This window comes from Cervus canadensis, chromosome 13, assembly GCF_019320065.1.
Source record: "Cervus canadensis isolate Bull #8, Minnesota chromosome 13, ASM1932006v1, whole genome shotgun sequence".
Classification (NCBI taxonomy): Eukaryota; Metazoa; Chordata; class Mammalia; order Artiodactyla; family Cervidae; genus Cervus; species Cervus canadensis.
In genome coordinates, this window is record NC_057398.1 from 48,001,647 (window position 1) to 48,018,201 (window position 16,555).

Consider the following 16,555-nt stretch of genomic DNA (forward strand, 5'->3'; position numbering starts at 1 on the left):
GAAGAAAGCTGAGTGCAGAAGAATTGATGCTTTTGAACTGTGGTGTTGGAGAAGACTCTTGAGAGTCCCTTGGACTGCAAGAAGATCCAACCAGTCCATTCCTTAAAGGAGATCAGTCCTGGGTATTCATTGGAAGGACTGATTGTGAAGCTAAAACTCAATACTCTGGCCACCTCATGTGAAGAGTTGACTCATTGGAAAAGGCCCCTGATGCTGGGAAAGACTGAGGGCAGGAGAGAAGGGGGACAACAGAGGATGAGATGGTTGGATGGTATCACCGACTCGATGGACATGAGTTTGAGTAAACTCCGGGAGTTGGTGATGGACAGGGAGGCCTGGCGTGCTGCAGTTCATGGGGTTGCAAAGGTCGGACATGAGGAAACCAGATCTGAAAGAGACACGTGCACCCCAATGTTCATCGCAGCACTGTTTATAATAGCCAGGACATGGAAGCAACCTAGATGCCCATCAGCAGATGAATGGATAAGGAAGCTGTGGTACATATACACCATGGAATATTACTCAGCCGTTAAAAAGAATTCATTTGAACAGTCCTAATGAGATGGATGAAACTGGAGCCCATTATACAGAGTGAAGTAAGCCAGAAAGATAAAGAACATTACAGCATACTAACACATATATATGGAATTTAGAAAGATGGTAACGATAACCCTATATGCAAAACAGAAAAAGAGACACAGAAATACAGAACAGACTATTGAACTCTGTGGGAGAAGGTGAGGGTGGGATATTTCAAAAGAACAGCATGTATACTATCTATGGTGAAACAGATCCCCAGCCCAGGTGGGATGCATGAGACAAGTGCTCGGGCCTGGTGCACTGGGAAGACCCAGAGGAATCGGGTGGAGAGGGAGGTGGGAGGGGGAATCGGGATGGGGAATACGTGTAAATCTATGGCTGATTCATATCAATGTATGACAAAACCCACTGAAATGTTGTGAAGTAATTAGCCTCCAACTAATAAAAAATTAAAAAAAAAAAAAGAGTCGGACATGACTGAGCGACTGAACTGAACTGAACTGATATTTCAGATGATACTAGCAACTAACAAAACAACATAATATAAAATATATTTGAATGAATTTCTAGAGACTAAATATACAAAATGACAGCAAAGAATGTGTACAAGGCAAAATAAATTTGAAAAAATTTCTATAAAGGTAACCATAGTACATGTAGAAATATACATCAGCTATTAAAAAAAAAAACTAGCTCAAAGCAGACAGAAAAATAATGAATGTGAACAGATACTCCTGTAGTGCACATACATGTCATAAAAATCACATATTTCTCTGAATATTAGTAAATGACAAGCAACAAAAAACTGAAAATACGATTTTAAAAAGAAGACTTCCATGAACACAAGAAGAAAAAATAGTGAGGAAAAAGTGTTTTTTCATTCATCCTCAAAATCAAGTGAATCACAGCCCAAAGCCTAAAGGCCACCCAACCACCCACCCACCCATGCTGCTGGAATGGGAGTATTCTCTGAATCCCCAGCATTCCTAATTAGTCACAGTCATCACTACCTTGAAAAGACTATTTTACAGCATGATCAGTGTAGAGACCTATGACATGAAGCTTGAACTTAACGTTCTGTCTATGCCTCTGTTGCTTTTGAGCCCTTGGCTGTAAATTAATAAATCTGTATCAGAAATAATATAAGAATAGTCCACTGGTATGTTAAAACTACCCATGAGATATGAAACTTTCATCTTGGTTGAAAATAATTATATTCCTAAGCTCCATCACTGAGCATAGCCTTAATGCTCAACCGAGTAATATTAGCATACATCCACTTAGTCTTACATCTCTACAATACACACATGAAATGTGAGATAACTTTTGATATACACTATTTGAAGTAAGAAATAAGTATAGCTTTATAAAAATATAATAATTCACTTTTTCAGAGGTTGCTTCAAGCTTTCATAAGTGTTCTAAATCTCTCACAATAACTGCTGAATCCAAAAGGGTTCACAGTTCACATTTTGAGAAGCACAGACTTCATTTAGAAAAACAATGATTAAAGATTCCATTTCACATTTGATTCTAAAATCTTATAAGGTACAAAACTGCCCCAAGAAATAAGTTAAACTCAAACAACAATTTAATAGAATTATACGAAAGCTCATTTCAGCACAAGCCACAGCATAAGAGTTTCCTTGTTATCTTCAATATAGAACAAATTGTCCTTCTAACATAAAATATTTGGGGTCATAGTAATTTCACAGCTTTATTACATTTGAAAAAAATTTAATGGTCAAGTCAGATTGCCTCCATTTTATAATACGCAGATAACAGCTACTTTCTCATAAAGATATTAAGAAATGAATATTAAAGAGAGATGATAAAGGAAATAAAACCATTTGAAAAAGATAATCTGAAATTAACATATAAGCTTCCATATTCATATGTAGAAGGAAAAAGCTAACTGAAGTTTGACTATTATTGATTACCACAGAATTTTTAATCAGAAAATCTAATATGAAAGAGCCAAAAATACTTTAAGGCCCCTTTTCATAAGTATACAAAGTTAGTTTGTCCTATGATTTTTCAACTATTATCTTGCCTTAAAAGCAAGTACGATGTTTAAGAGCTCAGCCCTCCTCTTGAATATGCTACTGATACCTACTGGCAGCATTCAACCATGAGGTTACGAAAATCCTCATTCCCTTCAAGCCTGGGAAGACCTAGACTTGGTAAGTAAGCCAGGCACTGACACCATTGATTTTGGGAACTTCCCAAGGGCACTGCAAAATATATTTCTGAATGGAATTAAAAACAGTCAAGAGACTGTATCTTCAAGCTTTACTTACCTGCGCCATCATGTTCCTCCAAAAACGTACATGGAGACAGATATATTTTATTGTTTTAATGCTCATGAATAAAAGTATATTCTCTATATACAAATATGAACATTTCTGCTATTCAAGCAGATGCCTATTCAAAATAGCACAATTTGGTTTACATCTCCTCCATCACCTGCTAGTGAGTGAATACTTAACAGCATGATAGAGCCATTAACAGGTATGGCTTTTCAATAATCACTTTAGTTAGTGCCTTTGTATAATACTTAAGTGATCACAACATACATTAAAATAAACCTACGCTTGCAACTTAGTAAGGTATAAGTAATCCCCAAAATTACATTTGTGCACTACTTTTCAGGTTAATATTGTAAAAATGATGCTTTACAAAAGATTGACTAAAGCAAATGATTGCTCAGATAAGACCATTTTGACTTCTTTCTTCATGCTAGATATTTTCATTATAGAACATAACACAGTAATCAAGTTTGCAAAATCCTAAATCACCATGACTCTGCAGCCCTCCACAAAATATTTCAAAAGATACTCGCTGATTTTTCAGAGCAATGGATTAACATACCAATTTAGCTAGGAGTAATTCTGAATTCAAATATGGTAGAAACAAGGGATTTTTTCCTACGAATGAAAAATAATAACTCACTTTTTCATAGGGGCATCCTAAGAAACAACTTATCATTTTGGTGGTGGATGTTGTTCAGTTGCTAAGTTGTGTTCGACTCTATGTGACCCCATGGATTGCAGCATGCCAGGCTTTCCTGGCTTTCACTCTCTCCCTGAATGGATTTGCTCAAACTCATGTCTATTGAGTCAGTGATACCATCCAACCATCTTATCCTCCTTCTCCTCCTGCCCTCAATCTTTCCCAGTATCAGGGTCTTTTCCAATGAGTCAGCTCTTTGCATCAGGTGGTCAAAGTATTGGAGCTTCAGCTTCAACATCAGTCCTTCCAATGATTATTCAGAGTTGATTTCCTTTAGGGATTGATTGGTTTGATCTCCTTGCAGTCCAAGGGACTCTCAAGAGTCTTCTCCAACACCACAATTTGAAAGCATCAATTCTTCAGCACTCAGCTTTCTTTATGGTCCAACTCTTACATCCATACATAACTACTGAAAAAACCACAGCTTTTACTACACAGACCTTTGTCCACAAAATAACGTCTCTGCTTTTTAACACACTGTCTAGGTTTGTCACAGCTTTTCGTCTACGGAGAAAGCATCTTTTTAATTTTATGACTGCAGTCACCCTCCACAGTGATTTTGGAGCCCAAGAAAATAAAGTCTGTCACTGTTTCCCCATCTATTTGCCACGAAGTGATGGGACTGGATGACATGATCTTAGTTTTTTGAATGCTGAGTTTTATGCCATTTTTTTCGCTCTCCTCTTTCACCTTCATCAAGAGGTTCTTTAGTTCCTCTTAATGAATAAGAATAAGAAATAAGAGTGACTAGACATTTGGTCTTATTCTGAAGTAAAAAAAATGGAAGTCTCCACAGTTTCAGTCCACACAACATATAAAAACTGCACCAGGGAGGGACTTTGCTGGTGGTCCAGTGCTTAAGACTCCACATTCCCAATGTAGGGGGCACGGGTTCGATCCCTGGTCCGGGAACTTAGTCTCTCACACACTATACAGCATAGTCAAAGTAAATAAACTTGCTTCCTACCCTTAAAAAAATAAGATTTAAAAAAAAATACCAGTGAATTTCTAGATGCTAAATTCAATGCTGACTTTATTCCCCCTTAACATCTCCACCCTTTCATGTATATTGGTCCTCTCCTTTTTGAAACTGTCTTCTTTCATGGATCCCAAACCACCTGAGATCACCAAAGTTCCTGAGACACCTAAGCTACTCTTTTTTCTTCATGTCATTTAAAAAATCCTTCTCTGTTTATTTTGAAAAACAAACGCAAACAAACCACAGTCTACAGCCAAACTTCCCACGTGAAAACAAATCAGGGGAGTCCCACCAGGATGAGGAAGAGCCAGTGGCTCATGGAGGACTCACACAGGGAAGCGAGACTCACTGGGACAGCGCAGGTATAGGCTTCGAGGAAAATCTTCAATTATCTGCTGCTGACACAAAATAGTCAGATTCATTAAACTTAAATCACCAGCAAAAATCTCCTTGTTGTATGTCAATTATACATCAGTAAAGCTATTTTTAAAAAAAAAGAAAGAAATCTCCTTGGGGGGTAGGGGGGGAAATGCTCCTTGGAATGCCAACTCCTTTGGCATCCAGGGTTATAGCAGTCTAATTCTTAGCTGCAGGGCCCACACTGACCTGTGTGGGCAACAGTGGCTGCTAAATTCTAGGAAGTCAGAATTGTCTCTTGTACCTACAACACCTTTCCCCCCACACCAGATGTCCATCTCAGGACTACTACAGTCATTATCCACAATATTATAGTCTACCAGAGGATATCCTGAGCAACTACAGTGTGCTGAATTTGGCACGCAAATTTTTTTAAAAAGAAGATTAAGGCACAGTCCTTAATCTATGCAAGGAACTTTCAATATAAATCTATAAGTTATTTATAGACTTCTTTAATGTCTCCTAACAGACAAGGCAGAAATCAAGTCTTAATTCCCCTTCTTTTTCCACATAGTACTATAAACAGAGACAACATAAATTTGTTGAGCTGAAACGTGTTAAGCTGTTTCTTCCTGACCCAAAATATCCAAGTCACTATTTTGTTGTGACCCTACATCTCCACTTCACCAATTTAATCTAGAAATAAAGGAAGCTTAGGAATGACAAGTCAAACCAATCTTCCCTCACTTCATTATTGCTAGTTGTTGCTATTCAGACACCCAGTTGTATCTGACTCTTTGTGACCCCATGGGCTGCAGCACGCCAGGCTTCCCTGTCCCACACCATCTCCCAAAGTATGCCCAAGTTCATGTCCATTGCATCAGTGATGCCATCCAGCCATCTCATTCTCTGACATCCTCTTCTCCTTCTGCCCTCAATCTTTCCCAGCATCAGGGACTTTTCCAATGAGTCAGCTGTTTGCATCAGATGACCACAATACTGGACCTTCAGCTTCAGCATCACTCCTTCCAACGAGTATTCAGGGTTGATTTCCCTTAAGATTGACTGGTTTGATCTCCTTGCCATCCAAGAGATTCGCAGCAGTCTTCTCCAGCACCACAGTTGGAAGGCATCAATTCCTTGGCCTTCTGCCTTTTTTACAGTCCAACTCTTAGAACCGTATGTGACTACTGGGAAGACCATAGCCTTGCCTATACGGACCTTTGCCAGCAGAGTAATGTCTCTGCTTTTCAACACACTGTCTAGGTTTGTCATCACTTTTCTGCCAAGAAGCAACTGTCTTCTGACTTCATGGCTGCAGTTACCATCTGCAGTGATTTTAGAGTCCAAGAAGAGGAAATCTGTCACTACTTCCACCTTTTCCCTTTCTATTTGCCATGAAGTAATGGGGCCGGATGCATGATCTTAGTTTTTTTAATATTTAGTTTTAAGCCAGCTCTTTCACTCTCCTCCTTGACCCTCATCAAGAGGCTCTTTAGTTTCTCTTTACTTTCTGCCATTAGAGTGGTATCATCTGCATATGTGAGGTTGTTGATGTTTCTCCCACCTATCTTTTTGCCAGTACATAATACTAAATACCACAGTGACAGACAAAGCTGGGGAAAGAGTTTAGTTCCAGAAGAATGCCCTCCTGGCCAACTACAATAGCAATCTCTAGCAACAGAGCCTACCAAACTGACAAATCAAAGCAACAATAGCATATGAGCCTTCAGAGAAAGAATGGCTCACATTTAAAATTTATGATTGCACAAAGGCACTCTAGAACTCTATGTTCAATGTACTGAATAAAAAGCAGCTGTTAGGCAAAGAACAATTAAATGACTTCAATGTGAAAGAATTAATCACATTTTCTTATACTTGGGATTCTGCTGTCACTGAAAATAAAGACGGAAAGGACTGCAATGTCAATATTCTAAAAACCAACATCAAAATAAGCATCCAATCTAGGAGTCATCCACAAAAATATAAAATTACTTCCTTGCCTAAGATTTTAAAAGCTTCATCACACTAAAAAAATTTTAATGCACTCATTCTTTATTTATATAATAGAACAAAGCTATTTCTAACATCAATATATATTTTTAATTGTTCAAAAATACTGAATGTTGAGAATTCCCTGGCAGTCCATTGGTTAAGACTCGATACTTTCACTGTTACGTGCCTGAGTGTGAGCCCTGGTTGGGTAACTAAGATCTTACAAGCTGTGAAATAGGGCCAAAACAAAACAGACAAACAAAAATATTTGCAAGTATACGCCTACATGTTCTTCATGGGCTTTCCACTTCACAGAATGGACTCATATTCTAGTAAACATATTAAATTATGACATGAGTGGAAAAGTCGAACTAGAAAATATATGCAGATAAAAACATTAGAACAGGCACTTGGATTATTATACAACTCCAGTCAAGCACCAGTTCAGTGATTGGCCAGTTTATCACAAAAGGGAATAGAATAGCCAAAACGTGCACTATGTCAAATACATCAGAAGTGAATTGAGTGGCTGCATGAAGATAAATGGCAGTGTGACTACTACCCTTATTTCCTCGACTTACCGGGAAGGAAGTTTCAGGATGCTATTTTTTTTCTCATGCTCTGAGTATACTGTAATCTGAACACCTGCTGAAGTTATTGGGCTTTGAAATTCCATTTAGAAGACAGCAAGCTGAACTGTGGAATAGGTATTTTGCACAGAAATGCTCTCAGAGACCCTAATTAGGTTTTGGAAAAGAGGAAGTCAGTCACTTGGTAAATGGCCTCATGGCCAAAAGATAAATTCCACAGCACTCTTCCTATGAATTGCAATTTAGCCGAGTAGATTCCAGCCAATTCTAGAAACAGAAGGGCAAATGGGCCCCACAAATTTGGTAAAGCCCATTAAAGAAACAGTTGGTCCCTGCAAGAGGGGGAAAAAAAAAGGGCAGACTTAACCACAAATGTGCTCTGACTTAGGGAAAACTAGACACATGGAAATCCAGGTTTTAAAAATAGAGCAGTAAGTTTACCAAAATGAATCTTCCTCCACAAAAAGATTCAGGACCTCCTTAATCTTCAAATTTTCCTACTTCACATAATCTGATATCTATGGAAATTACTCATAAGCAATATTTTCAAAAAATATACAGTATACTATTTAATACCTATTTTATCATTTAATGCCTAATGCTTATCATTTTGTTATAAATACGACAATTACAATGTTAGTCACTCAGTCTTGTCCAATTCTTTGTGACCTGCAAGGCCCCTGTCCATTGAATTCTTCAAGCAAGAAGACGAGAGTGGATTGCCATTCCCTTCTCCTGGTGATCTTCCCGACCCAGGGTTCAAACCCTGATCTCCTGCATTGCAGGCAGATTCTTCACTGTCTGTGCCACCAAGGAAGCCCCTAGTAAATTGGTAATTTTTTAAGATCCGCTTTTTCAAAAATCATGAATCCTTTGATTCATCACAGAGGACCAGAACGATAAGAGATGATGGCATGATTAGATTGGGAGGAAAGGCTTCCAAGTGTCTGGATGTGAGATACTGCCAGTCACCTTGGGCAGCCGTTCAACACCGATGGACTGGAACCCCTGACTGTGCCCTTTTGTGAGAAACTGGCCAACTCCTGACAACAGCTCGTGGCTGGAGGGATGAAAGGATAGACGTTATTTACTGCTCTTAGATTTTTTTTTTCATCTGCTTTATCATTCCTGTCATAATGGAACATGTCCAAGGAAGTTGAGAAAGACTTCCTAGAAAAGGGGGCATTTGAAGTGAATCTTGAAGAATGAAAAGGAATTTGCCAGGAAGAATGGAAAGAGTTGTACATACAAAGGTTGGAATTAGGAAAGGAATCTTTACTGTTAGGGAAATGACAAATGGCAAGAGTTTAAAGTACTTTGAATCCTATTCAACTAATGCTGATCACTATTAGTATATACGTGAATTATCACACTCACTAAGCCACTATATTATTTTGTAATTGAAAACATGAAGCTGTTTTCAAAAGAAACTTTTAAATACCAAGTTCATTTAAGTCTAAACACTCCTTGCCATGTAGAAAATACCCTCCCAATAAACTGAAAGAGCTATAACTCAAACTATACAGCATAACGCCTTGCTTCTACAAAATTCAAAGGACTTTGCAAGCTTCTCTTAAGTGACTTTGAGGAGGTGAGAAGTGACAAAGAATACCTAAAGATCACTGGGATATGAGGAAAATATTTTCAGCATAGAAAAATTATGTTTAGCAAGTATCTAAAGAAAAGCTAGAAGCCTGCCTGACAGCCATTAGCAAATACACATAGATATCTTCTAGGAACGGAATTCCAAAATCTGATTACATCCTTATAATTCTCTAATTAACCAACCTAGCAGTTGACAAAGCAACTGCTACTGCTGCTAAGTTGCTTCAGTCGTGTCCGACTCTGTGCGACCCCATAGACTGCAGCCCACCAGGCTCCCCCGTCCCTGGGATTCTCCAGGCAAGAACACTGGAGTGGGTTGCCATTTCCTTCTCCAAAGCAGAAGCCCGCTCAACTACTGCTGATGATTAGCATTCAAAGCTAAATTTCCTCTGTCAAATCAGAATGACTTACAGGTAGAAGCATATTACCTTAGGATCTAAAGGAACACAATGATTTCTACCTCCTTGCTTACACATCTACACACGAATGCACACGCGCGCACACACACACACACACACCAGCAGCCATAACCAGGCTTTGCTGATTAGTCACACTGACTTTGATAACCTCTCCTCGTGTGTTCTCATATTTACTGGCAGCTTTACAAATGGGCTCAAAATATCTTAGCCTGTCAAAAATAATTCCCCATCCAGAGGACACACTTGCCCTGACTGCATTCATTTGCTACTGTCACAGCAGCAATGCTTCAGATATTACCAGGCTTTGGAAGTGTGAAGAAACACAATGACAATGCAATAATGTGAAAAAGGAAAAGCAAGATGCCAGTGACAATGCAACAATGGAAAAGAGAGAAAGCATGCATTGATTAAATCCTTGCAACTTACTAGTTTCTTAGCAAGGTGCTAAGAAAATGGTTACACCCCTCAAGTTACAGCCCATCCAAGCAGTCACCCAGTTCCAGGAAAGGAGCAAGGAATGAGGCCTGCAGGGCCTTCAAATGTCATATTTTAAAACCTTGATTTTATATAATAGGCAGTAGGAAATCAACATTTTAAAGCAGGAGAATACAAATGATCAGATTAATTAAATATACATATATCTATCTATCTATCTATCTAAGTGAAGTGAAATAAAGTGAAAGTTGCTCAGTCATGTCTGACTCTTTGCAACCCCATGGATATACAGTCCATGGAATTCTCCAGGCCAGAACACTGGAGTGGGTAGCCCTTCCCTTCTCCAGGGGATCTTACCAACCCAGGAATTGAACCCAGGTCTTCTGCATTGCAGGCAGATTCTTTACCAGCTGAGCCACAAGGGAAGCCCATATATCTCTAAAGGTGGTATCAAAAATGGGTTGAGATCCAGGAAAAGAGAAGCAAAAAACATTAGATAGGCCAGGTAGGGAGGATAAAAAGAACCTTAACTAGGCCAGTGGCAAAAAATAGATAGAGAGAAAAAAAAAAAAACAGAATTAAGAGATATTTCAAAAGCAGCGTAAGCAGGGCATATAGAAGGCAAGAGAGAGGGAATATTCATTCAGAGACATCTCTGACATTCCTGATGTGGCTGACTCAGGAGACTGCCAAGCCAAGAGGAAAGCCAGAAAAGGTGGAGAAGAAGCACATCCTATTGAGGAGAAAGAGAAGACAATACTTTTAAGAACTGTTCATGATGGATCTGAAGTTAAAACAGATCATGCAAGTGAAGGTTTTTGTTAAGTAGAAAATATGAGATTGGAGATCAGAGGAAATAGTTAGGCTCAGCAAGTTAGGCCATGACAGCAGAATGCTTGTCATCCAACAGGTAGAAAGAGAACTAACAAATTATGATTTTCTTTAAACAAAATGGTAAGAGGTGTAGAAGGAAAAACAAGGGCAGGTCACACCACAAAAGGCAATTCAAAGATTTCTAAAATGTGGACAATATCACACCATAATATCTGCATTCTGGAGGTTTAAGTGGGTACTGTTCTATGGACTCTTGGACAAACAAAACAAAAAAACCCACAGTCACCTATTATTACAAAAGATTCCCGAGGCACCAAAATAACATAGCCTACCAATTTCTCTCTAAACCTGAAACTCCAAGAGCCCATGAAAGTCTGTGAAGGATGAAACAGGCCCCAGGACATCAACCAACAAGTCACACAGGCCTCTTCAGACGCTGAGTTGGTGCTGTTAATTCAATAAATTACCGTCAGCCATGAGGAGCAGGAGGGGAAGAAAGAAAATGCTGTAAAGAGCATTTGTAATCCTGTTCGTAATTCAGCAAATCCTAATAAAAGAGCTCTGCATAAACAGAGCCTTGTCTTTTCCTATAGCATCAAAACTAAAACCAAATGTTAATTAAAACTTAAAACAGCACCCACAATTGTCAGATCTGGTCATATGTAGTTCCAATGCTTTTATTTGACAAGTATTTGTTCAAAACACAGTATTTCTAAATTATTTGCCTATGTCACTCATGTCATAAATTTCAAAGGCATGACAGAAAAATAGTTGCCAAAGAAGCCAAAGATGAGTTTATCCTTTACTGTATATATTCTATTGTATTATAAAATGTTTTAATCCATAAATGTAAGTATTTACAGAATTACAAGAAAAAACATACCCAATAATCACTTGAAAACAAGACAGAACCAAGCTGAAGGCTCTTGAATGATTAATGTTTCAATATTCAGTACTTGAAGGTTATGGAATCTAGATTTCAAAAACTATCTTAACTCTATGTAAATTTCATTGCAATTATCTTTATTTTCACCTACCATTGTGGCAGCATCAGCTCAGTAATATTTGATAGGAAAACCCACCCTCCCCTGACCCCTCATGCTATCACTTATTTAGATTTGAATATATGAGGAAAGAGGTATAAGACATGAGGCACCACCTCTATGAAAACAGAAGGAATCCCAATTAAATAATTTAAATATTTAATTTAAATAATACTATAGCAGTGCTTTAATATTAGTGATAGAAATCCTATCAGATACATACTCCCATTTCTTTCACTCTGGTTTTGCTCCTAAGGCTTAGAGTAGTTCATAATCAGAGCTTTACTATAGGACATAACACAGAATGCAGTATGGTGAGATGAGCAAAATCTAAAATCATGATACTCAAGTTAAAGCTCTGGCACCTTTATTTAAAAACAATGTGACCTTAAGCATTCCATCATCTGAAAAAGGAGTAATAACAACTCAGAAGGTTATAAGCAATGAATGTGATTATATTTGTTAAAGTACTTTGTAGAGTTAAAAAATTAAAATAAAAAATAAAATTGGGTGACTATAGCACTAGGCCACTTGTGATAAATCTTTCAATTGTCCCATGATCTACTAAAATAAAGACCACTGCCTAATACCCACTGGCTTCCCAGTAAGTATGGGACCAAAAAAATGAGCAATACAAAACAAATCCACGAACTATCAAGTATCTAATACAGTGTTGAGTTCATAACAGTTATCTGGACGGAATCCATCCAGATGGTTTGGAAAGTCACCATCACTTAAACATAGCCAGACAGAGTCTCTGATACTGAAACTCATCTTTAGAGAAACAATCTAGTCTAGTTTCTAATGCTGATAAGAGTAATCCTACAGTGTAACTTATTCTTAATTTCCTGGCTTTATACTGATAACTTTCAATATAAGGAATAGAGAAGTGTGGACCTGGGGAAATGGGAAGATGTCAGTGAAAAGGAACATATCCAGCTATAAGATGAACAAATTCTGAGAATCTATTGGACAGCATGGTGATTATAGCTGATAATTCTGTTTTATATTTAAAAATTGCTACATGAGTAGATCTTAACTTTTTTCACTACACACACAAAAGGTAATTATGTGACGTGATAGAGGTGTTAGCTAACCCTACAGTCAGAATCATTCTGCAATATGTAAGTATATCAAAGCAACACACTGTACACATTAAACTTATACAATGCTATATGTCAATTACATCTCAATAAAGCTAGAAAAAATACATAAGGAATAGATACTGATGAAGAGTTGTTTGTGACATTAAGTTGTTTGCTCCATCACAGTTTTACTTCAACTTAGATACAATTCTTGAACACTCAGGCATCAGATAGGAGAAGGAGCATTTGACCGAGTTCCAAAGACTTAAATTCTAGCATCCATCCTGTCACAGGGTGATTATTTTATCAACCTTCTCTTAACCAAAACTGGTACATCATGGAAAGAGGTAGAGGAGAGGAGGCCAGGAGGCTAGGAAACTGGCTAGTTTCTGTGATCTTTTCAGGCCTAAAATTGTATGGTTCTCCGATGCTTAAGGAAGGAACTGGGTAACATGACCCCTATTCTCACAAAGTTTACAGCCTAGCTGGGAATTTAGGAAATGAAGACATACAGCTAATAAACAGAGAGAAAATTCACAGTTGTCAAATGATCAGCATAGAAAATACCAGTGGCTACTGATTTTAAAGCATGGAAGGATTGATCCTAGTCACATGGATTTCATGAATGATTTGAGCTGAAATGTTAAAGAATAAGCAGGACTTGGGTAGAGAGGATGGGGAAAGGTATACTGCATTCTTCCATGACGCACCATGAAGATGACAAACACAGAGTACCTTACAAATCATCAAGCTTTTCCTTATTCATGGGGCTTCCCTGGTGGCTCAGTTGGTAAAGAATCTGCCTGCAATGTGGGAGTCCTGAGTTCAATCCCTAGGTTGGGAAGATCCCCTGGAGAAGGAAAGGGAAACCCACTCCAGTACTCTTGCCTGAAGAATTCCATGGACAGAGAAGTCTGGCAGGCTACAGTCCATGGGGTCGCAAAGAGTTGGACACGACTGAGTGACTAACACTTTCACTTTATCTTATTCATGGAGATAACTCATCCTGACATGTGCTTCTAACCTGGAATGAGACACTTGCAGGGACAGGAAGCTCCAAGCTATGCCAAGGCAGCCTGCTACATCCTTGGACCACTCTAATGACAGAGTTCTTCTAGGTACTGAGCCATAGACAGCTGGCCCAATATGACAGGGCTTTTTGTTCTTCCTTTGTCATACGGTACAAAGGAACAGTTATCTAAATATGTATCTTTAACATGTAACACTAGGTACTGAAGAAAAGTTTAATGAAAATTGATCCATTCAGATAGTAATTGGGCTATTTTCTCTCCTGATCAGGCCACATGTTTTCATCTGACTTACAGAAGAAGCCATCCCCACACTTACCTGCTTACTTAACATAACACCTTATTTTCTACATCATGTAGCAATGTCTAATTTCTGCCTTCAAAACTGTCACTCTGTTTCTCCCTGTTATAAAATTTAACCGAAGTTCATCATATCATAATTTTTCATTACTATTAGTGTTATACCCCTAAACCTTTTCTTCCTCCCCTAACAGGTCCATCTCATTCATAACACAAATAGTCAAAGCACAATAAAATCTGAAGGTAATATCCATAATCTAAGAAAAAGATCTGAAGACTCAAACAAAAAATTTTCTAAACCTGAGTGATACAGCCAAAATAATTCTACTAGAAAACTGTGTCTTTACATTTCTTTTCAAGGCAAAATAACAAACTATAACATCTGGAGTTAAAGAAAACAAACAAAAAACTAATAATGATAGTTTATGATAAATAAGATATTAATAAAGTATACATATTTTTCTATTTAAGAGTTTTATTTCTTCCTAATCCTTAGTGAAATACTACATCTTTTCTACTGTATTATTGAATTAAAACATCTTAAATTTATTGAATCAAATGTTTTGGGGATAAAAAATAATAAACCCAAGAGATAATTACTGTATACATATTGTGCTTACAAATGTCACTGGGAATGTAAAACTGTAGAACCAATGCATGTTAAAAAGCAACAGTAACTGCTAAAAGTAATTTAAATAAAATAGTTCCTTTTTTTTTTTAATTAGAGAAGTTTTGACAGCATGTGCTATCTCCTATTGTGCACACAGACAAAAAAAATCTTTTGGCTTACAAAAAACAATTTAAGGATTGGCAAGCTATGGCCCATGGACCAAATTTGATCCACCACCTGTTTCTGCATAGACTGCAAGACCAGAATGTTTTCTTTCATTTGTAAAAGGTTGGGAAAAAATAAAAAGAAGAATATTTGAGTACAAGTAAAAGTTATATGAAAATCAATGTTCTATGTCTGTAAACAAAGTTTTATTGGAAGACATCCATGCCAGTTCACTTATATTTTATCCATGGATGCTTTCAACTATAGAGAAGAGTTAAGGAGTTGGATGCTTTCAACTATAGAGAAGAGTTAAGGAGTTGCCAGGGAGACCATAAGCAGCCCTCTCATCATGCATTAAAAACTGCCAGTAATAATTCACTTTTGCTTCTCGGCCTACAAAGTCTAAAATAATTACTATGTGGACTTTTGCAGAAAAAATTTGATGAACTCTGGAATAATTAATGTAATGATTCATAATTTCCTTAAGAATTTATGAACATGGCAGCTTCTGTGATTCTGAGCTATCAACTCAACTTCATGACTTTTACCATTATATAGATTCTTTTTTATCTAATCTTACATATTTACAGTAATAATTTTAAAATATATTTAACTAAATATTCTCCACAAAATAGAAAACGTACAGTTTTCATACATTCTTTGACCCAGTCAATAATTAAATGCCTACTGTGTACCATGAAGATTCCCGGGGATTCAAAATAAATGTAATTCCTAGCTCTAAGAAGTCACACTCTAGTAGGGAGACACAGTACTCTAATAGAAGTTTTTTTCACTAGAGGGAAAGGCAAAGCAATGAAAGTAATCTCTGCCATTCCGTAATGACATATTGTCATTTTAAAAATGTTGCCTCACCTGACAGTATGCATCAAATGTTCACAGCTCTATAAAATGCTCATTTCTTTGATCCATTATTTCAAACACTGTATCCCAAAGAAATAATAAAAGCTGTGCCCAATGATAAAAAAAAAAAAAAAAAAATGTTGCCTCTATCTGAATTATTGGCAAGTTATACACACAAATAGATAAGGCAACAAGGCTTGGCAAACACTTTTATCCATCAGTAGTTTTAATCAAAGTATTGGCCTTATATATGTAATTAACCTTGAGCAACACAGGTATACATAAAAATGTTGATTAAGAATTTAATAATTATCCTTCTGAATTTCAGAAGTTAGCTGGCATCTGGTCCTTAACTATGATAAACAGACATCCATTCATCACAGGTTATTTATACATAAATGAAGAGACATAATAACTGAATGGTTAATAATGAAGAATATAATAGATAAATATCATCACTAAAAATACATGACTTGCTTTGTTTTGAAATCCCAAGTGTCCTACAAATGTCACTTTACTTGGAGGAAGATTTTTGAGAATAATCATCTCTTGAATCTACTCAGGGAGTCAATCTGTTGTATAAAAAAACATAAATCGTAAATGCATCAGCTTCTCATAATTAGAATGCCAAGATTTACATGCAGTTAAGTATGTTGGCTGTTTGCCCATTTTACTTAAAACCTGAAGAAAAGTATAA

The 16,555-nt window shown here is 37.2% G+C and overlaps 1 protein-coding gene across 1 annotated transcript in view; it reads right to left on the bottom strand.

The window, feature by feature from the left end:
• SMYD3 (SET and MYND domain containing 3) overlaps positions 1-16,555 on the bottom strand; it is a 726,401-nt gene that overhangs the window by 527,278 nt on the left and 182,568 nt on the right. The gene's annotated exons all lie outside the window — the stretch shown is intronic.